The 22,683-nt window shown below is 41.0% G+C and overlaps 1 protein-coding gene across 7 annotated transcripts in view; it reads right to left on the minus strand.

The window, feature by feature from the left end:
• The window catches only part of LOC120902868, an 83,083-nt gene extending 61,928 nt beyond the window's left edge, over window positions 1–21,155 (minus strand). For 5 of the 7 annotated variants that reach the window (XM_040311923.1, XM_040311920.1, XM_040311921.1 and 2 more), the window contains exons 1-2: window positions 21,048–21,155; window positions 19,250–19,544 (exon numbers count right to left, since the gene is read on the minus strand). The gene's annotated coding sequence lies outside the window, so the exon portion shown is untranslated. The other 2 variants (XM_040311917.1, XM_040311918.1) reach the window with 2 other exon arrangements.
• Between the last annotated feature and the right edge of the window lie 1,528 nt (window positions 21,156–22,683).

Genomic DNA, 22,683 nt, shown 5'->3' on the forward strand with positions numbered 1-22,683 from the left:
ACCGCATTTATGGCGCAAAACCATTGTTTGCCCCATCCGGACAGTTTGCCGGCAGGGCTCACGGTACGTGACGTGACTTTTCTTTCCCCATTTCCGTGTAAGTCAAACAGTTTGTCGAGCTTTTCAATTATATTTCTACTGCGGGCTGCTTTTATGTATATGCTGCATGCCGCCTGTGGTGTTTCTTTTCACCCTGCTTTGACAGACGGGCGCTACCGGGAACGCGAAACTCGGTGGCAAGGCGCAAGCACTTTGAAAATCACCGTTGGAAAAGGAATTATAACGACTACCAAGCGACTTGCCGAAGCGCAACTAACAGACGAAGAAGGGTGAATCGTTTTTGTACCTAGACAATGCTGTAACGTGGTAGCTGTACGGTATCTGCCACTGCATACCAAAGCTCTCGTTCATATTTAGCCTCGTTTGAAACACAATGGAAACGAGGATACATTGGAATGCTGGGAAAAGCCTGGTTGAAAATAGCATAAAATGAATTAACGATTGAAAGAATAAAAACTGGTGAATAATATTGTGAGCTATTTTAAGATGTTCATTTCAATGCTTAATGCTCTTCAAACAACCGTTTATTCGTGTTTAGAGAATGTCTAGTGCACGCTTCTCCATGAAGTACCGGGCGTCTCCATGTAACGATGACTCCTTTCAAGTTTCTATCCAACTTTTTGGTTGCGTTTTTTGATGTTTCTCGACTGAAAGTCTCAAAAGTTCAAACGTGCTTTTAAAATAGAGCAATTGAAGAAGAGTTTTTTTGCATTCATGTTTTTTCTTGTCTGATATTATAACTCTAGTACTGCAGCGTTCAAAACAAACATATTATTAGGATGACAGGAACGAAGTGCACAAAGAAAGTTATTTTATGTTAGTTTTCATCATGTTTTTTTTCATTTAGACGATAGTCCGTTGAACAAAATAAATAACTAAAAAAATAAAAAATTAAAATAAAAATAATAAAATTAATAATAATATGAATAATAAAAATTATAATTATAATATTGATAAAAATAATAATGATAATATTAATAATAATAATAATAATAATTAAAATAATATTAATAAGAATAAGAATAAGAATAAGAATAATATTAATATTAATAATAATAATAATAATAATAATAATAATAATAATAATAATAATAATAATAATAATAATAATAAAAATAATAATAATAATAATAATAATCATATTATTATTAATCATATTATTATTAATAATAATAATAATAATAATAATAATAATAATAATAATAATAATAATCATAATAAAATGGATCATAAAAATAAAAATAATAATAATAATAATAATAACAATAATAATAATAATAATAATAATAATAATAATAATAATAATAAAATGGATAGCAAAATAATAATAATAATAATAATAATAATAATAATAAAAATAATTATAATGATAATGATAAAAATAATAAATGATGATACAGCTACATGGACAATCTTATGTCGTTATTCACTTTAAATCAGCAAGAGATTGATACTAACAGTGTTTGTATGGAGCTGTGTTTGTGGAGTATATTAGCACATCTAAAAACACATTATCCATTAAGATATTTATTATATAACAATTTATAGCTTATACAAGAATGATATAAACATTTACCAAACCAATTCAAACCAGATTAAAATGAAATGGATATGTTTTAGCATCTTATCTCTTTTCTAATTTTATTCTGTGAACGCCATAGTTCATCTAGACTATATCTTCACCAACATCATACCAACAGCATACTGTGCACAGAGTGCCTGGAAGTACTCCTGGCACTTTACTTGATCAGAAAAAATAAACTTATTCGCCTGGGCTGTCCAGTGTATTTTTAACCATCACTTTGAACAGGAAGCAGAAATACACAAATTGTACGAAATACGACACACCAGTTTTGATGCTCCGTCCATCCAGCTCCTTTCACCCTTTCCACCCCACCCGTGTGAAAGAAGCGGTGAGAGCAGCGAAGGGCTTTTGAAAAATAAACCCGCCTAAAGAAATCGCCAAATCGTTGTCAAGGAAATATGAAAAGATCAATATTACACCTGTTCGGTCGGGTTCGTATTTCACAAATCCTGCTGGCCTGCTATTCCCTGTCAAATGGTACAACCAACAGGCACCGAGCGCACCTGCACAACATCAGTGTGCCGGCCCGGTCTGATTGGCATCTTGCCTGCTCGGTGTAGCAGTCCGGAGCTCCTCCCTCTCGACCCCAAACGTCTACGGATTGCATTTCATCTACCACGCGGCGTTTCCGGATCGGTTTGGGTCTTTTCAACGGCAGCAGCCTCTTTGATCTTTTCCCGATCTTGCCCCGCACCGTTTCACCTTGCACCACAGACGCAAAACCCTTTTTTCGACACGGGTACTTCCAAGAAGTGAAGCTATAGGAGAAGTAATTGGTGCCAACGGATGCCGTTCCCAACGCTACCGGGTTGCGCGCACAACGAGTTCGATACCATTTCCCTAGCGATGCGTTTCCTCTTATTACCTCTCTGCTCTTGCACAAGCTAGCAACCGCAGAAAGAGATTGAAAAGGAAAAGAGAGAGAAAGGGAGTGAGTGAAGGAGGTAGAATGTTCTGTTCGCATCTGTTGCTGCCGGAACTGGGGCTGGTTCTGGCTGGTGTTGAGGTTTTTCGGTTAACCGCAACCGCTCGGGCTGTATGATGTAGGTTAATTGACCGCGACGGTATTACCTTTAAATCCGCACGCTGCAGCAGGGTTGGGAATTTGTTCACGGTCCTATTTCTAGGAGAGCGCCGCATCAGAGAGTGCTCGTACGCTTTGCAATCTCTTTACACACGATTGGTTTTTAGATAGTTTTGGGTAATTATTTATTGTATTTTTGTTTGGGGTTTGTTCAATCTATTGCTGTGCATATATTGTTGTTTGAGAACAAAGAGATTTTTATTGCTTCAATGTGAATCGTAGTTGGAGCGTTCGCTATTACTCATTTCTTGTACGACAGCTATATGTCACCGGTTTGGCTGATAGCTTGCTACCCTTCTGGGAAAATGTTAGGTTCTACAATACCATAGCTTGAAATTTAGTAGGCCTTTTGTGTTCAGCTCTTCGGACCGTACGGGTGCCATTGTTGATGAAATTCTGAGTAGGATGTCCTATTAGGACAATACCAGAACCTAGCATGAAATCCAAACCTATCCAAAAACAAAATGCTCAATTGTGATGCTTCAAAAAGACAAACAAAAGGCAGTTAATCAAATACTCTTTTATGTAATTTTCCCGTAACACTATTCCAAACTATAAGCAAATGATGCCTTTGTAAACAATACACATGTTTTATATTCGACCATGCGGATTGAGGACGATTTTTGGACACAACGAAACATTTCTTTGATTTATTAGTGCATAATTCTGCTTCGTATTAGTGTAAGTAGTTAAAGATTTAAATTCAACCTTTAACTCTTTTATTTGTAAAAGCTAGCATCATTTAAACATTTTGATATGATGGACATGATCATTGTGTAGAATTTATAAATGTACATTTATTATAATTGTTAATAATTTAAATGGAGTGCAAAGCTTGTTTAAACAGCTTTTATTAAATATTCCAGGCAGATTTCTGATAAAAAATACAAGAAAGGCTCAACGTTTTCATGCCGATGAGCGATGAATAGATAAAAACTAGATGATTATGGTTGCAAATATACATTATAGTTGCGTATAGTTGTAATCGTTTGAACCATCAATTTTATGAAAACTGTTGCATGAATATTACAACTGAATACAGTACAGATCAATCAATTAACGGATGGATTTAGTAAAGTGATAATTATTCAATTTATTTAGAAATGACTGAAAAGTGAGCACTACATCGAGCACAGCTGAAATGTTTTGAAATGCTGCTTTGAGCAATCATTCTTCAAGTGGAAATTTGGCATATAAATTATAAAAGAAAGATGCAGTAAATTTTAGATTGCTACATGCTTAGTTCTCTACCATAAATCAAAGTATTTTTTAAAAAAAAGTTACACATCAACTAACACTTTAAAATAGTAAACAATTGTCAGCATAAATCAATATCAATTTACATCACCAAAAACAGACTGTTTCCACGTACCCGAAGTTTTAACTTTCTTCCCTGCCTTCTCCCTTGAGCAACTATTGCACAATTTATTTTAAGAACCAACGCAACATCTACCGTCTGGCGATGAATTTATGATATCCGAACAGTTTATGCACTGGAAAAAGGGGCGAAAGAGGTGATAGTCCACTCCGCCACTTTCCACCTTTCCCCACTGACCGTCCGGCCCAACGGTGCGAAGTTATAACAGCGGGCGAGAGAAATTAAACGAACGGAAGCAATTTAGCTGCCGGACAGCTTAAGTGGACCGAAGCGAAACCGAAACCATGCCGGAGCGCTGGGAGAGCTCATAAAAATGTATCGACCATTTAACATGCGCCAGCTTTCTACGTCCAACGTGCTCCTTTTCTCCCTGGCGTTTGGGCGCTTGGTTGGCTCGAGCAACGACAGCACTCCTCCTTGACACCCGGGCGGGCGGGTCAATCAGTACCTGCACCGTAGACGTGTTGGTCGTTAGCGGGTTTCGTGCCGGTTTGAAGTGGTGGAAATTGTACGGGTTGCAAAGCAAGAAAAGGCCGTACAATGTCGAGTGACTCTCGAATGCGTCATCGATAAGAATGTTGGGGAATGGGGAGAAAGGGAAAAGGCAGCGAAAGTAGTTCAAGGTAGATGTTGATATTATAAAAGAACAAACTGTAAGATGCCTGCAGAACATCCACACAGCAACAATGTCATCCATTCAGGAGATTATTTAAATTATTGAATTGAATAAATCAAAAAGTGTTAAAAACTAAATACCTTTTAGCTATAGTAACTTAACGATCTAGTACTATTCCATCCTTTGGGTGCAATTTTTTTTAGTAATTTGAATGCCTCAGCACACTTTACACCCCAGCGATAAGCAGCCGACCAGCACTAAACGGAAAATCGAACACTAACCCGCTACTTACCGGAGCGAAGGTTAGATGGAACGTGAAACCTAACGCCACTCGTAACAATTCGCACACCATTGGCAATGGACTTGTACCGGACCCGGCCGGAGAACAGCCGAATAGACTGCAAAAAAAAGAGAAGCAGAAGCAAAAAAAAACTAACCCACACCCCATTGAAGGTGTTAATTGGATTGTTCTGAAGAGCATCGAGTGAAGGGTTTCCGATACGGTTCCGATGGATTCCGGGGGGGGGGCAACGGATAAATTTCGGCTCGTTACAATCCGCTTTGACGGGTCCCGCCGGTCCGGAGGGCACTAATCCAGAAAATCGTTTACTGCTTCACAGGATCCTAAGCAGCGTAACCTAAGACGCCGCCTGCCCCGGGCTCGGACCTTCTGGCCTTCTGGATTGTGAGCGATTAAACTTTGCCTAACCTCGGGGCAGCAGCACCACACTATCGTGTTAGCGAGGCAAACCGAGCGGGAGTATCGAAGAGAGGCCGGCAATTCATTGGCCTTCTTCTAGCCTCCCCACCGCACAACCTCTGATTGATAAATGAGCATAATCTATCAGCTGCTTTACGAAGATTGGTTTCGTTACGCCAGCGAACTGGAACCACTTTGCCCGGCCGATGAGCACTGCTCTTGCTGCTGCTCTCGATCTCGAAAGGAACGGGTAAATGGCATGCGATTGAATGTATATATATATACGAGGAAAAAAGGAATCGCTACATAAAGAGAGCTTGCTCCCTTTCTTGCGCAAACTGTGTATCGATGAAAGTTTCGCTTGCTCGTGCCGGCCGATACAACACATCGTAGGTACGTAGGTGCACAATTCCCAAGCGGCGATAGGAAACCCGGCTGTCCATCGATCCCAACCCCGCCTTCTCGTTGGGGTTCCGTTGATAAGCGGATGATTTAATCAGAACCAACGGGCTAACAAAGATTGTTCAGCTTAACCCGTTTTTTTGTGCTTTCTTTCCTGTTTTTTTCTTTTTATTTAGTTTGCCTATAAATTCTCATTCCGCGCACACAGTGTACATGAAAGTTGGCAAGATTGCTGTCGTCAAACTGTGATAAAACGGGGGTTTCCGGCGCGTGGGTCGATGGATACGCGATGGAGGGTGGAAGATCGTTGGACAAAGTTTATCAGCGCTTTCGTTTCATCTCAATCAACGTCTTGCTAAGTGAGCGGGCGAAGCTGAAGTGTAGTTGAAACAGCAATAGCCTTTTAAAAGAGTTTTTGTTCCATTATAAGCCCTGTCTAAACTTTCCAGCATCTCAATTACGATCGTTTAAATATGCGAAACGTACAGCTTTACTTAATCTTTTAGTAAAATAACATTCATAACATTCATTTACATTTAGCTAAAATATGATATCATGACGTTCGATATGACGCGTTCCCTCAATTCTATCTTCTTCTTCTTCTTCTTTTTGGCGTAGCGTCCTACGCGGACATGCCGGCCTATACAGGCTTTCGAGACTTAATTCATTACCATACGCAGCCGGATAGTCAATCCTTGCTACGAGGAGACGGTCCATTCTAGGCTTGAACCCATGAACCTATGTTATTGAGTCGTTCGAGTTGATGACTGCACCACGGGACCTCAATTCGATCAGTAATGCCTAATACTCAGCGATAATGTTGTTCAAATGCGTTTACGAATGTGAGCTAAAAGAATATTTTTCCAAAAATTCTCCAAAATCCAAAATATCTTCTCTTCGAATATAATTTTACTGCGAATAACATTGAAATGATTGAAACGTGACCATCTTCATTCCAAGTAAGAAATTGCATGAGAACATAAGAATAATGTTATTCTTATAAGTTCCTTTCAAGAAAAATGTGCGAACCGTCCTTCCGTAAATAAATAAACAAATAAAATCGGCTCCCTTTCGAAAAGAACAAACACACTCTCTGTCGCTTGCGCTTGTCTAAATATAGACTTCACCATAAAACACTCATCGCCGCAGATTGATTTCGCAGCAGCAAAAAGGGGTTCAATAATCAACTCTCGCTTAATCTCGCTTGGTACACCATCAGCGCGCGCAGACTTTTAATCACCAAATCTCCAAATAGAAAACGATCCTATCTCTGCCTCGTCAAAATATCCTTCCAGGAATAAGTAACGCAGATGGCTGACACGAACAAACAAACAGATCCAATCTGGATGGAGTGGTTCTTTCGGTAAAAAGTTCCACGAGACCATCTTCGAACCTTCTATCCAGCTCGCTCTCTCTCGCACACACACACACAGTTTGAAGCCAATTTATTGCCTATAAGTGCATTGACAGACCGAGTAGGTACCGACAGCGATTCGCAGAACTCATTCACGGCACCCTTGCCGGGGCGGGGGCAGTGCGTCGCGTTGATGGGAAAGTATGCAAACGAAATCGATCTGTCGAGAGAAACAAGCTAATCCGATTAACGAACGATTTGATGGGCATGAAATTTTCCATATTTTTCCCATTACAGGGGAAGAGAAAGACTACGCTCGGTGTGATGTAGTCGAGAAACGGTTTTCTTTCTTTTCAAACATTCACATCGCCATCGTCTTGATCAGATCTCTGCCGCCCATCACGGGGGAGTTTTCCGCACAACACTTTTCTTTTCTCAAACAGAGCTCTTGTTTTTCCTCATCCCAACCCCGTCTTCACCCAACGGATGTGAACAGATCAAACGATACACTGTTGCATTAAGAGGCAAAGTATTTACAAAGCAGCCGGCAAGTAAAACGCAAGTACCTCGTGGGACCTCGCGAGTTTGAAAAATTCGCTACCCCGCACGTCGTAAATGGGAAACTGTTTTTCTTTTCTTGTTTCGTTCGTTTCGCCTCGAGTAAAGACTAACGATATGGCATTAAATGGGACCGATCAATGGGCGAGAAAGTACGTATCGCTCCTTTTTTTTTTTTTTTTTTGGAGGGAGCTTGATTGCTACACCAATCTTTGCTTCTTTCAATATTTGGAATTGTTTGCAAGTGCGTGACTCCTACCCGTGTGTGCCCGTGCTCGTCGTTCATTCCCATTTTGGCACCAATGTTCATCAAGCCGATATTTTACCGGGAAAAAAATGCCGCACCCGAGGGAAAATATGTTGAGTTTGATGCTTTAAGGAAAACAAATCGTGGCAAAAAATGTTGTAATATCAGATAGCTGACATGGACTGGAGGTATAGTAAATAAAGCTAAGAAGTACTTAAAAATATTGTTCTACCTATCCGAAAGAACTTTAAAGCAGCAATGAAATTGAATTGCATTTTTTAAAATAATTATTCAAATAATTAAAACAGTACAAGTGGTAAAAAATAAAATTTTAGTTAAAGAAAAGCAAAATATATGCAAAAATAAGTAAAAAAGTCGAGTGTACCAACAGTGGTTCTACTGTTCTTAAATGCTATTCCTCTACCAAATTGTAAGCAGCCAAGTGATTTATCCTTGTAGTTTAAGTTGTCTGATAACAAACTCTGATGGGCCGGTGGTACAGTCGTCAACTCGTACGACGTAACAACATGCCCGTCATGGGTTCAAGTCCCGAATAGACCGCGTCCCCATACGTAGGACGTAGGATACGTAAACTATCCTGCTATGGTAACAATAAGTCACTGAAAGCCAAGCTCACTTCACTAGTGGATACAGGCAGGCCTTGACCGACAGCGGTTGTTGCGCCAAAGAAGAAGAAGAAGAGATAACAAACGACCATTTTAGGAGACATACGGTTCTATTCCCTTCTTGGTTTCTAGACTCGTATAAACCTGCCTTGGGTAAACCAATACTTCATAAGCAATGGAGCTGAGTACATTTGAGATTTATAACAAACCTGGTTTGATTTAGATTTGCACCAAAAAAGGAGAAGAATACACCATGATATTGTAATCTGAACTTTTAGCAATACAAATACTTAAATTACTAATGTTATCAATATCTTTAAAGCAATTAACAATTAAAGGGGGCTTTTACGATATAAGCCAGCTTTGCGTTATATAGCGTTTGACATTTGACGACTGAAATCATGTCAATATGCCATTCAAAACCACACGCACAATTAGCCATAGATTTTAGGCCTAGATTACCTTTCAACCTGAAAAATATGTAAACAAACGCCGATTCGTCATCAGGCCGCAATCAGGTTATGCTTATGAAGAATTCATTTTTTTTATTTAATATGCTGAAGAATAATTACAATAAAAGTGCTATAGCTCATTTTAAACCAAATAAATAAATAAAATGTATCTTTGTTTGTACACAATTGCTGATATCCAAAACGGCGGATCGTAACTGTGAAACTGATACAACCCAGATGATGCATACTGTTCCAGGCCAAAATTTCAGCTCTTTGGCTTAAAATATAGAAAGGGCCATTATCATGTTTTTTTTATTGTTTGGTTAATTTGGTTTAGGAGGGGATTTCTAATGTTTACTTCCTTTCCATTTTATCAGACAATTTATGTACCTATCTCTTTTCCAAAAATGTGTTTGTTTCGATGAAGAAGCTCGACTGCTGATGCAAAACTTAGAAGCGCTTGCCTTAAGGGACATTTCACCTTGAATTAAAACGACTGTTACAGTGATGTACTTTTGCCGAAAATTTAGCGGAGAATAATACCATGAAATGGAGCGGCCAGCTGAACCGTCCCTCAGGTTCAGGCTCCACCGTCTGATCTGATCTTTCCTAACGAACCATTTCCAACGCATCGAAACCCTCCCTTCGTTTCAAGCCCACCGTGCATTTCACGGAGCTACATTGGGTAGGTGTATTTGAATGTTTCATCAACTATGAGCTTCACAAATCTTGCGCATCAAAACCGAGCCTCCGCAAGAGCAGGTCAGGCCACGCGCCACCCGCTCCTTTCTGCTTGATAGGGTGAAAAGTACCGAGCCCTTTTGGAGCCTGACCCTTTTTGCGATCCCTTTTGTTTGTGTTGCTCATTTACGGATCATCCGTGTCTTAATGGCAGTCCTTCCCCCTAGCTCTCTCTCTCTCTCCCATGGAAAATTACAACCAAACCATGCCCGATACAAGTTCGATCCCAACGTTCGTAACAACGTGCGCCCATCATCAGCTGTCGATAGCAGCGTGGTGGGTTAGCGGCAGTGAAGAGGAACACAGAGACCCAAAAAAAAACAGGAACCCTTTCGATCGGAATCGTATTACGTGCGACCCTTTTGGGACCGTTTTGTACGTTGTATTTTTCATGAGCTGCGCTTCCAGTTCGGTCTGCGTTTGGTTGGTTTCGATTTGTGTTGTAGAGGGAGTTTTTATTCCATTGCTTTGCTTTTCCCTATTTGCCACTGCCTGCCTGCCTGCCTGCTTGTCGGTTGGCTATGAATCCAAGGTACAGGGGTTTTTTACCCCACACAGTGCACTACCTTGACCACCGCTGTTCACAATATTGCTGAATCGTTCGCACTTCAAACATCAATTGCATTTTCTCTCTCTTTCTGTGCCCTATCTCTTCTCGATTGTTCCACTAAAAAGCTCATGAATATTATGCTTGAATTTGAAATGTCCTTTAAAAAAACCGCCGGTGAATTTCCAGAAGGAAAGCCCTTTTGCTAAATGCTGCGGGTGAGTGTGTGTGCATAAAAGGAACCCACGCTGTCCAATACTGGTTGGCAAAAGTGCAACACATCGCACATTTTCCGAGCACACCCACATTTCCATACCCGATCACTCTTATCCCATGCTGCTGCTGCCACTGTTTGCCAGTGTACATGCGATCACCACAGTGAGACAACGGTTGAATGAGCTTTTTTACGATCCAGTTTTATAGCGGTCATTACAATTCACAGCACTCTTATAGTACTCTTCCATCCGGGCCGATAGTCGACCGCTCCAAAAGTATGGACAGGCTTTGTGGAGCCACAGCGTGTATGTAGGTGCGTGTTTTTCCCATATGCAAACACACACACACACACACAGTTCAATTGATTCTACATTGTTCGTCCGTCCGGTCCGGGGCTTTGGGCCAAAAAGGTGTGCCGGAAGAAGGACTTGTGACCAGTTGCCCGCTGGCCTGGGTAACCGGGCAGCCTGACAAACCAGGGCGACAATACAATTTTATCAAACACTTTTCCCAGGTTCAACCGAACGGAAGATGCTTCCTTTTGATGGTATCAACAACGGGAAGGTGTAGAAAAAAGCAGCATCCAACTGTGTGTGTGTGTGCGAGTGTGCTAACTTTACGCCGGGAGATGCGAAACTTCACCCACAAAAAGGGATCCATTCGTGAGGTTATTTGGGAGCGTTTTGAACGGTGGACGATTCTGGTACCGAAATGATAGTGCGGGATGGCGGATAGCAGTAGGGTTAATTTATGTAAGAGGATGAGGCAGGCAGTCATAAAATGCTCGAACCGTTGCACGTAGTATTCGGGAGAATATTTACATGTTTATTGCGTTTCGATTCCTTTTAATCGATTTGCATTTCTTTGTGAAATTTTTGCGAAACATTTCCCCCTCCAGCTGCTTCTGCATTTTCAAATAAGTCAATCAAAAAAGGTCGTTGGTAGCAGGGAAACCACTTACAAGCATGAGGTGAAGCAGTATGTAAGATTTTATATTTTTAGCAACAAATGAATAAATAATATTAAGCGCTTTTAAGTGTTTTAGAACGATTCTTGGGCATGGATTTTATTAGAATGTGCAGTACATAAAGTTTTCCCTTCATTTCACTATTTTTAAAGATTATTGGCAAATAATAAGATTCGTGACTATTCTGTAATGAGTCTGTAGTTTGATTCGTATGATGAATTTGCTAGATATGGGTCCATGTACATACCTTTTTCATCAATATTAAGCACCATTTACGGCCCCAATCTAAGTAAAAAGATGTAAAATAATGAATGACATCTTCGAGAAAAAGTGCTTCATGTAAAGTAAAAGCCTTGATATCAATGGGCAGCTAAGACTATGCATTGTAACTAGAGGCGGATTTATCTGTCTCGGGGCCCTAAGCGGGGGATCGAAATGGGGCCCTTAGTTTCTTCAATAGTCCCGAAAATTATTTTGCCTTTTTAATGAATATATTTTTATAAATACCAAATACATAATCCTTTATTCGTTAGGGATTTAAATCATTTTATATGGTAGTTAGTACATTATTTTAACGGTATTTATAGTCTTCGTGTAATCAGGCTTACATATTTTGCATATTTTTAAGTTGTCCATCTTCGCTGTTTCCGGTAGTGAAAATTTATCAAATCTATATTCAAATACTAACCAAAGTGTTTGGTGTAAGAACAAAATCATTCTCATTAGATTTTTTTGTTAAACAAATATGCCTTTGGTCGATTTACTAAGCTAAGAATGTTTTATATGGAAATGAATCAAACAATTAAATCATCAACTGTCGTTATTAAACCTTCAGACTTTCCAATTTTCAGTACAGATGTAGTTGGTCTACCTAGATTTAGTTACCCAGACCTTAACCAATTCCACACACTTACTTGTAAGAATGTACTACTTTGAGAAAGATTTAGTTTTCCGTTCATTAATAAAAAACAAATCAATCGCTTATAAAATTGAACTAACATGTGAAGGTTTAGTAGCTTGGGACCTTCTTTACGCCGCTCAGTCCACTTATAGGAAAATTCGCCTCTGATTGTAACAGTGAAATTGTTCCGCATAAAGCAGTACAGTGTCATGTACACCTATGTTTTTTATCCATAAGTAACGACCAAGTTGTCCTTTTTGCTATTTGCATAGTTAATAAAATTTACTGAAAATTTAATATAATTGCTGTCTATGGTTCGTCTTATTTGACCGCTCGTGGTCAGGTCAAAACTAAACGAAAAAAAACGTAAAAACGATAGTCCTTGCCCTGATGAGAGATACTATTTCAGTTTGACATAGGTTCACGTATGGCAGTGTAGTAGCATTTTATCCCCGTCGTCACACTGGTGACCTTTGAATGATTCTCACACTACTAACACATTTCATTGAGACGGTGAGAACCAATCGACAGTTACCAATAAATGAACCAAGTGTCTGATCAATCAACGGTGACAAACAAATGAAGATAACGAGAACCCAGCAACAACCCGCATGTTAGTTACGACTGCCAATCTCTCAGCCCGCATATCCGTAAATATATTGTGCCAAAGAAAGGAAACCATCCACCTATGGACGGTGCCCAAAATAATTCATCCTGTCCTGTCAATCAAGCTATTGCTAAAATACTCACACCATAGGACGCCACCCACTTGCACAGAAATCCAATGAGCGGTAGAAAACGATCCTCCTGCATTAGGATAGATACGTTTTCCAGGAAATTGCACTACTTCACTCGGTTCAATGGGACAACGGTTCAGAACGAATCACTTTCTTTCATCCACATAAGCATTCCAAAGCATTCAGCTAGCATGTTTGAAGGACTACTTTCAAATACCTAATTATAAACAGCTCAACCTATCGACAGGATACGTCGTTAGTCACGAAGAGCCTTTCTAAGAACCACACCATCGGTGGATCATTAAAACATTTGTACTGTCCACGGTTTAAAGTTTTCGGACACACCGGTCAGCCAGCGCTGAAATGTCAATGGAACGAATCGATCGAACCGTTTCAAATGTCGCCTAACACATCAATGACGCAATTCGTAGGGAATAAAAACAACAGTGCTTGACGTAATTGATGACGAATGGTGCACCGAAATGGATGAATAGTTGTTTAGCTGTGGTTCCAATTTAATTCTAAAATTACAGCCCCCGTCCTGCACCGTTGACCAGCAGAAACAATAATAAAGGAACGGTTTCATTTTCCTTTCCCGTCGGCTAAAAACAGAAATAATTGCACCGATTATGCTTTATGCCCTCGAAACGTTACCAACTGGCAACAAAGGGCACCGTTCAACCGTTATACATGTGGTCCAAATAACAGGAATGCTCAGGTGCTATTTCGATTCACTCGCAAAAGGGTACGACGACGACCAGATTCTCCAGAAGTTGCTATATCTGGTGGTACGCATTTCTCCACAAAATTTTGCACGCATTCCACGAAGCTGCAGACAGATTGTGCCATGAATTTTCATGAACCAAAGGCCACTTAACGCATTACGCCGGGGTGGAAGGGACGGGGGCAGTGCTGTTTCGTCCTTACTGTCTTAGAGATAATGGTCTGCCGGGAAAATGTTGCTTCTTCCCATTCACGGGAAATCACGCGCTCGGTCAACATTCCGCAGCGCAAAAAGGTTTGCGTAGGGCGTGCTAATTATTCCACCACAGCGAGCATCGTTCGTTTGCACATCTCGTGCCGTCGTCCGGCGGCCCTGCCGCCACACGCGGGGTAGTGTTGTGCGCGACATACTTCCGAAAATTTAGCCAATTACTCATTCATTAGTGACCCATTTCTAAATCAATAGCTGCTGGAGCTGGGGCAAACACAAACACTACACCGCGGACGACACCGGTGGCCCAAATCTTCGGTGGCCCCTTCCCGAGCAGGCACAGTGCAGTAATGCGGAGTGCCGGTTGTGCGTTGCGTGCTGTGTGCATTTCGGCATGAAATGGCGGTACATAATGGGCAATAGATTGCAAATTAATGGCAAAAGGATGCGAAAGCACTGCTGAATAAATCATCTGCCGGCGGGCTCATTGCTCACACGCCGTGCGCTGTGGATTGACAGTTGCCACGGTTTGCTGCTGTCAAGCATCAATCAATGCACTCTAATTAAAATCACATCAGAACGATGCTTTCCGATTGAGTGCAGCATTCCAAGTAGACTTGCCTGTGGTAGTTTATTTGTTAAATTTGTGCGGTTGATAAAGAATTTGATAATACTGTTTTATTGTATCAACCCTTCGATGTTGTGCTATGTAGCGCTCAGTAACTGTTTTGGTCACAACTCAGTTATTTGATAAGCTTCGTTGCTAATCCAGGAAACATAGCAATGTGTTCACTAAAAAAGTCAATATTTCTGGACTTGGTTTCCTGTTACTGTCTTTCGATTATTTTTCACTACAAGTCTCAGTCGGACGACACATGACTAGTGTCCGTCCGTGTCGACTAGTTTGTTGTCTGCTCTCCTGATACCAGTCCTTCAATGTGACCCTAAATTATTAAATGATGAATGATTTCAATTGAGTTTTTATATATGCAGAGATTATCAAAAAAAAAAATCGAAGGCCTTTATGATTAATTTTATGAAAATAATTTCTAGTATGATTGTCACTGAAAGCTGACAAAAAGTGTTGAGACACTTTAGAAGTGTTTCTGTAAATCCTGTAAAACCTTATGCAGAGTAGATATTATTATATTAGATAGGTGTAAATACCCTAATAAGTTAGTGCTTCTCCATCTGTCGTCCTTTGAGAGGACTAACTAGCATGCTGCGTTGTTAAATAAGTTATCAGCCTAACAAGTACCATAAGCCTATCCAGGGCAAACATAGACCTCGTAGATTGTTACCAAAATGAATGACATTTAATGTTAGTAATAAAGAAATCCATAGATTCATTTGGAAAGTTAATTGCAAACCTCTGCTTGCATGTTCCGTAGATGTTCTCAAACTAAAAGCGTCCGATTGGAAACACTTTGATCAGACAGACATACTACAAACTAAACAATCTATCCATTCATCCATCTTCTTAGTAAAACTTTTCTCGATTTTCATTCATTCCTCTTTAAGTTTGCCATTTTGTTTGTTTGTAATTACGATCCTTATTGGCATTATTTTTGTTAATAACAGACACAATTAAGCTTTCAAATTACTCATAGAACTAACAAATGACTTAAAACTTAAAATGAATTTAAAGTGTAAGTACAACATGTGTTTCAATGGTTACCACTGCCATTTCCCAAATTTTCCCGCCGGTAGCGATAATGGTAGCCTCAAAACTTCTTCATTTGACACAAACTAACCATGCTCACCTGCTCCACAACACACACAGAGAGAGACACGGAAAGCAAGGAATCTATTTTCAAGACTCCATTAAATAATCAACCACACCATCAAGCCGAACACGTGTTGAACGGAACACATTCTTACACTCTCATAAATTAAGCCTCGTATGCATAATTCATACATCGCGCAACCACTCGAGTGCGATGACACTCTCACGGCCTCTCTCTCTCTCTCCCTCTCCCTCTCGTTGCCGTTCCATTAACTATGACGCATTTTTTAGACCATTTTCATCGTCCTAAGCGCTTCATTTTTCACCATCTGTTATGCTATCGCGCATGGACGAGCGTCATTGGCTTGACAGGTCAGCTGGGGATGAACGATAAGCAAACAGGCATTTAACATTAACAAAACCGAATCCCCATGGTCTAACAGGTAGAAATTAATTTGCTACACCAACCCACGGTTTGGTTTAGTGAGCTGTGAAATTCAGCGAAATTCAATATTGTTATTTTTGGAAGCAAACATATGCGCCACAGTATCATTTGCAATCTTGATTGCATCATTGCATTCATTGCGCTCACTGAACACTGATTTATCGCTGCATCCGTTGCAATGCTGATTAGAGATTATGGGACGGTAGGTCGGTAGGGGGAAAAACTCGAGACAGCAATCGCAATAGCTAACATTTTGCACCGCACTGGCTCCAGCAAACGCAAACCGTCGGTGACATGGTGAGGGCGAACGAGGCGAACGTTTGCACGATTATCGATATGCAGCTGCATTTATCGCTCATCCGTGTTGAGTTCGAATGAAAACAGTGCTTAAAAACAAACACCTTTTTGCACATCAAAGAGCGTACTTCTTGCTGCACAGACACAGCTTAATGCTTTACTGCGCGAGCAGCTCTTACAGCCAATGTAACACGTCCGCGTTCAAGGAATGTTTCCGCCGAACGGGCGAATCATTTACGCGAAACGGTATGCTAAACGGGAATTTAATTACAATTGCTAATCCAACCGTGTTCCGTCTGTAAGCGCTTTGATATCCTTCAGCCGCCCACTGCTAGCTTAATGTTGACTCATCGCACGTGGCTACCGCCGATACGCTCTGTGGCTGGAATGATGGTATTCGGTATTGATGGCTCTCTCTCTCTCTCTGTCTCTCGGTGGCCAATCAGGCGCTGATTGGCGCTTAATGGCGTTATCTTGAAACTGATCGGTGAAATTATTCCCGTGCCGAGAACGCGCTGGACGGTTGGGAGGGTCGCGCTTTTGTGAGCCTGTTGGAAGATAATTTGCATCTGACAACGCGCTTCCCTGTATTATCGGGGCTGATGATGCAGCTATTAAATTTATTAGCCGAACGCATAATGGATTAATGAGCGACTGTGTCCGGCTGGGAAAGATCGCTCGCTCGATACCGCTCCACGGCACGCTGTAAATTGCATGAATATTTAAATGGACAATGTGTTGTTTTTGTTTCATTAACTACATTTCGTTCGTCTATTATCGCACTTTGTTGACACTTGCACGCAGCACGCAGAAATTGTTATCAATTTTGATAATATACATAAAATTGAATTAAACATAACTGCGATTTTGTTTGAAGTGCTGTTAGCCTATGGATAAAGGTAAATGAAAATGAGTAGATGGTATGTAAAGAGAAATATACCAACGTTTGACTTTTAAATTATCGGTTTACTACCGTTAGCGCATTGAATTCATGACTCGTTTGTACTGTCGTTGCACTGACTGTTCTGCATAATGTTAATTGGATTTTTAATGCATTCTTATTAAAAATTATAAACATTTGCAACGAAACTTTAATGACATCACGAGGAATTCCCCCGATCTACGTTAATACCTTAGCTCTCTGGAGATAACATTCAACAACTTCATGTATTGATCTAAAATTCCACGAACTAAAACCATGAAATAGCTGGTCTGAAGGACGATACCAAACAGTTAGCATCATACTGGAAGTTGCATGGCTCATCCAGTACTTGTAACTTCAATTCACATCTGAAGAAAGGTTAGAACATGGAATGAATGACTGATTCCGTCAATCCAATAGTGCTGCCAGGTCTCTGAGTGTACGTCTTGCCTTTCAGCTGCTGCATCAAGGGAAAGGTACACATCCAAGGCCAGGAGCCTTCGAGTACCCCGTCGTACGGTGAAAGAGTACTTGAATAGCATGGACATTCCTATCGAAAAGTGTTCAGTGTTGGCCGTATTGGCGCAGTAGACAGATTCCGAGAAAAATGTGTATAGTGGATAGCACAATTTCATCGACTAAAACTGGCAGAGTACACAATGTTCTTAATATGCTGAGTAGTGCTCCAATTACGTGGCAAGAAGTAGGACGGCGCAAGTGATTGTTGACAAAAGAATAGCCTTTTCCAGTAGCCGTCTTAAATATAGACGTCTTAACAAACGTTAATGCTATACTATATTAAGGAAGACTATATTCCTTACAAAAGTGATTAAAATTTAAGAAGTCTTGTGGTCTGGAGGTTTCCTTCAAATGGAAGAATTTACGCAAGAATTTGTTGTGATATTCTCTTCTCAGTTCAGCTTGATAACAGTTTGTTGGCTATTCATTTTATTTCTTGGAACAGCTTTGAGCGTATACACTTAGATAAGGCTTCAAACGATGTCACCACAACATTGCCTTAAGTGTATCGATTTTGCTCTGCAGGCTAGCTTTGAAAACACGCATAAGTCACGTTGCGTGGTTTAAAAACGCGTAGTTATGGGCCAGTTTTTCGTGCATTAGTTTTGGCCTCTAAAAGAAAGTGGTCCTTATTGGTCATGGAAGCTTAATTATGACCTCAACTGTGGCAGTTTTGACCATTTCATCAGTGATGTACGATCAATTGTTTGACTTCCAATGGTCCAATTGTGGTGTTTTTGAACATTTTGGCCAGAAGAGGATAGAAAAAGTATGATAACATAATCGATGTTTAGAAAGATTACCTATGAAATGGCATCAAAAATTTAAGTCTAGCATAAGTGAGCCACTGTATAAGTGTCCCTTATATTTATAAATTAAGAATTTCTTTTGTCTAATTCTTTGCTATAACAACTACGTGATCATACCAGCTTTCAAGACTTTTAGCTACATCAACAACCAGTCTTCGTTACGGGTGAATCATTTAGCTGGGAACCAAACCCTTCTTAATTTGTACATGCCCGCATGTTTATCGAATAGATCACCAGTCAGCGACTTTTTTGGAAGGTAATTTTGCATGCATTATTTCCGAGAATCTTACGACAAAACACAATCAATACTACAATTTTGAAAGAGTACCCAATAACGTCTTAATGTTTGAAAAATTCCATTCAAATTTCAAACCCCAAAAAATGTGTAAAATATTCCGATTTGTATATGAGCAGAAAATTACTTACCTTTAAGGGACGACGGTGATTCGGATCGCTCCAGCACACCACAGGCTCAAACACGTTCAACCGTTCCGAATGCCATGTTAAACACACACACACACACCTTATTTAACACTTCATTTAATACCGTTCAAACCAAAACTATCGTCACACCGCAACGGAGTGTTTTATAACATGTATAATCCTCACACTCACACGCGCCAAGGGATCGCCACTACACCAAGGGGCAACATCACCCGCTGCTAAACAAACGCCAACACCTTCACGCACGTAACGCACCTTTTGTCTTGAAGCTGAAACACTGAAAACAAACAGAGAATGGAAAAGGTAAGAGCGTTTCCAGCACACAAAAAAGGACTCTTGATTGCACAATTTCCTTCCGAACCAAACACCGAAAGCACGCGCACGTATCACCACGCCACCGATCACGCTTATACCCCCACACACACACATACACATACACACATACACACAGACACACTTCTCCCAAAACCAGTGGTTGTCATTTGATTTTGTTTCAAATCACGCACCAACGCTACTGTGTCGCGTTGACGACGACGACGACGACGAAGACGACGAGGCTGTTGTATCGTGCCGGGATTATTAATAAACTTGGCATAGCCTCTAATGCCCTTTTCACTCACATCGTCGCGCCAGTTCTCAAGATGTGCTTCCAAAAAAATATGCCCCTCCACTTCGTTCGTTCCTTCGTTCCTTTTCCCAATGCTTCACCACCGGAACCAGCGTCCACGTGAGAAGGTTCACCCGTTTCATGCAAAAAAAACACGCAGCCTACTTAGCAGGAAGCACTGCACAGCACAGTGGCGCGTCAGCATCCGCACTACGCATATTAATCCCAGGCGTTGCATACCCCGTCCCCTTACGCAGAGCGCAGATGAGAAGCGAGAAAGTTATCTTAATTTTCCCAATTTGTCACCCAACTGTTGCCAACGGGTCGGAACGGGTTGTTCGCCGGCATTTGCCTTCTCGGTGCGGTAATATCTTTTCCCAAATTTGACACACTTGCAACGCACAGATACACGCACACACCGACACAAACACGAGACGTATGACACCGGTATCGTCGTCATCTGTCTTGCTTCACTCAGCGCAAGGGTTACTCTAGGACTGGGCGAAGGCACTGGGTAAGACCATTTTCCACGATCAAACTTTTACACATCGTTTCTGATACCCCTTTTTTTCTTCTTCTCTTTTCACTTCTTTTGCTTAAGATACTTGGTAATCCTCCTCCTCCTCCACCACAACCTGCTCGCGCGAGACCCTGGAGCGCCACACGAGAGTGATGGATTGCAGCAGTTGAACAAGATAGTTTTGGGCCCGTCAGTCTTAAGATATTAGCATATCAGCTGCGAGCAACGGGGCAAACGGGTTGGAACCTAGGGGTTGGAAAATTATGTTTCCTTCCGCCCCGGGACCGTACGATCGTGCTGCTGCTACTGCTGCTGCTGCTGCCACTCATATGTAACCGATTTCTTCCACCAATTGCTTTGCCTTTATCGGCACGTTCGGTCACGTACAAGTACCCACGACACGACAAGAACGTATCGCATATGGATAATGACACTCACTCTCGAAGGGGTCGCATGGAACGTCTTGGCTGCCTTAATCAGGCATTACAGCCCATACCGCCCCCTTTGTAACATTGACTGCACATACTCTACAATACACTCTACACTGGATTATACACTTGTCGGAACTCTTGTCCCTTGGTCACGACCCCAAGCAATCCACGTGGCGGGGACGACGACGTGTTTGTCGTTCGCTTCGGGCTGTTCGAGCTTACCCAATGTGTTCTGTTCACTGTTCACCGCTGTTGGAGTGCCGATGTATCCCGTACCGAAGCCATCCACCGACTGGCGGGCCTGTTGGCTGAACCGTATTCCTCGAACCGGTACCACCGTTCTTCCACCTTCCCAGCCACACCACCAAGGAACGCGGGAAGGTTTGTGTACGTACACGGATGAACACATTCGGTGGTGCTGCACATGCGCACACCGGCTTTACTTCCCCTAGTGGGTTGCCTATGGCGGGGAAACTGTACATCGTCAACATCGACAGCATCGAACGCAATCGAACGCGCGCGGGAGGACTTCTTTCAATCAGATGCTATCGGATACCTTCTCCGGTCATAAGGGTTCTGTGTTTGCCAGGGGTTTCTTTCCGCTTCATCTTCCCTCTTTTCCATGTGTGTGTGTTGATTGGGATGTCTTAATATTTTTAAAACGCACCGATCGTTTATCGCCTCACTCACAATCTTAACGAAAGACATGTACAGCAGACAAAATATGCGGGTTCAGGAAGTGGTCAACATGGTTTTTAGGAGGGTTTGATGCTGCTGCTGCTGCCGCTGTATGCCGGCTAGGGGAAAGGATGCTTGCTGATGAAGTTCGAAAGCGGAGAGGCAAAACATCGCACGAGGAGAAGCAGTATTTTTTGAATGCAGAATAAACGGCTTCAAATCTGTAGCCTCGGTGTCGGTTGTAACTGACAATCAGTGCTGTAACATTGATTGAAAAGGGTGAAGAAACAAGAAATATGCCCTGTGTTGATTGAAATTGAAAGAAATGTTTATTAAATTTTCCTTTATAGCTTTATTTAAACAGAATTGGACGTCTTGTTCTTTTCTATAGTTAAAAAAATGTTCTATAGTTTTGTAAAAATGTTTTTGCAGAAGCCAGTTCGAAGCATCATTTAGAATTAAGGAAGTGATTGGTCTTGGTTAAAAGTCTCATAAACATAAACAGTTCTCCACACTTGTTTTCACAACGCAACCAAGCAAAAACTCATGCTGCGGAGAGACATGGTTTAAATGAGAATAGAACTTAGAGTTGGGCCAAATTCATAAAAAAGCGAAACTGGGACCTAACGGTTCTAACAAAATTCAGAACCAGCTCTGAAGGATAGGTTCAATCACTCCCGCCGGATCCGTCCGGAATCGTCTGAAATCATTCAGAATTGTCGGCATCGTCCGGATAGTTCCGGAATCGTCGGAATCGTCCCTAAAGTGTTTGAAGCGTTGATAGACCCTCTTAGTATACTGGCCACAACGTTATTTATATCTTATTATATTTATTTATTATATTTATATCTTTTATACTGCCCGTTTTACGATGTTCAAGTGTTTCAAGGGGATCGGTAAGGAGGCAGTGAACTCGTATCACCCCATAGCAGCTTCTGAAATGAAATCAGATCACTTTTATTTGCATATTTCCGTTGTTTTATTGTTATTTATATGGACAAGATAAAAAAACTAACCCATGTTTAACAATTGCACGAGCTAAGGCGCAGTTCACTTGACATCTTCTGATCGTTTAAGCTAACTGTGATTTATTGTTGTATCCATAGTAGGTATGTGGGTTCGGTAAATTCAGAAGTCGAGCCTATAACTATCATGTTAATAAAGTCGTAGGCACATTCAC

Source organism: Anopheles arabiensis, chromosome 3, assembly GCF_016920715.1.
Source record: "Anopheles arabiensis isolate DONGOLA chromosome 3, AaraD3, whole genome shotgun sequence".
Lineage (NCBI taxonomy): Eukaryota > Metazoa > Arthropoda > Insecta > Diptera > Culicidae > Anopheles > Anopheles arabiensis.